The sequence below is a fragment of the Sinocyclocheilus anshuiensis genome, unplaced genomic scaffold, assembly GCF_001515605.1.
Source record: "Sinocyclocheilus anshuiensis isolate Anshui unplaced genomic scaffold, SAMN03320099.WGS_v1.1 scaffold942, whole genome shotgun sequence".
Lineage (NCBI taxonomy): Eukaryota > Metazoa > Chordata > Actinopteri > Cypriniformes > Cyprinidae > Sinocyclocheilus > Sinocyclocheilus anshuiensis.
Window position 1 is genome coordinate 765,308 of NW_015536531.1, and position 366 is coordinate 765,673.

General features: G+C 38.8%; 1 protein-coding gene across 1 annotated transcript in view; it reads right to left on the reverse strand.

The window, feature by feature from the left end:
* The window catches only part of LOC107694857 (MAM domain-containing glycosylphosphatidylinositol anchor protein 2-like), a 159,896-nt gene that overhangs the window by 87,035 nt on the left and 72,495 nt on the right, over window positions 1-366 (reverse strand). The gene's annotated exons all lie outside the window — the stretch shown is intronic.

Below are 366 nucleotides of genomic sequence, written 5' to 3' on the forward strand. Positions count from 1 at the left end.
AGTTGGGGGCGTGTCAATGAGAAACATGGCGGAATCGATGGATGCAACGTCTGCAGTTGACGGTAAATTTTTGTTTAAATTGGTAGTTTAGTTGTCCTATAAACTTAAACTGGTCATGTTCTTGTTACGCAGCTGAAATCCAAGTAAAAAAATGCAGACCCTGTTGTATTTTCTTGTAATTTATTAATCACTTGGGAAGGCATTGAATCAACAACTGGGGATTGGAACTGGATTACAATTCTGTTTGTTTTGCATGGTTTTTAAAGTGTCAACTTTCAGGAATCTGTTCCCTTGCATTTTATAGACTCACATAAAAGGATTTTCCTCTTCAGGAACTCGAGCTGCGTCGGAAAACGCTAGGGGAAT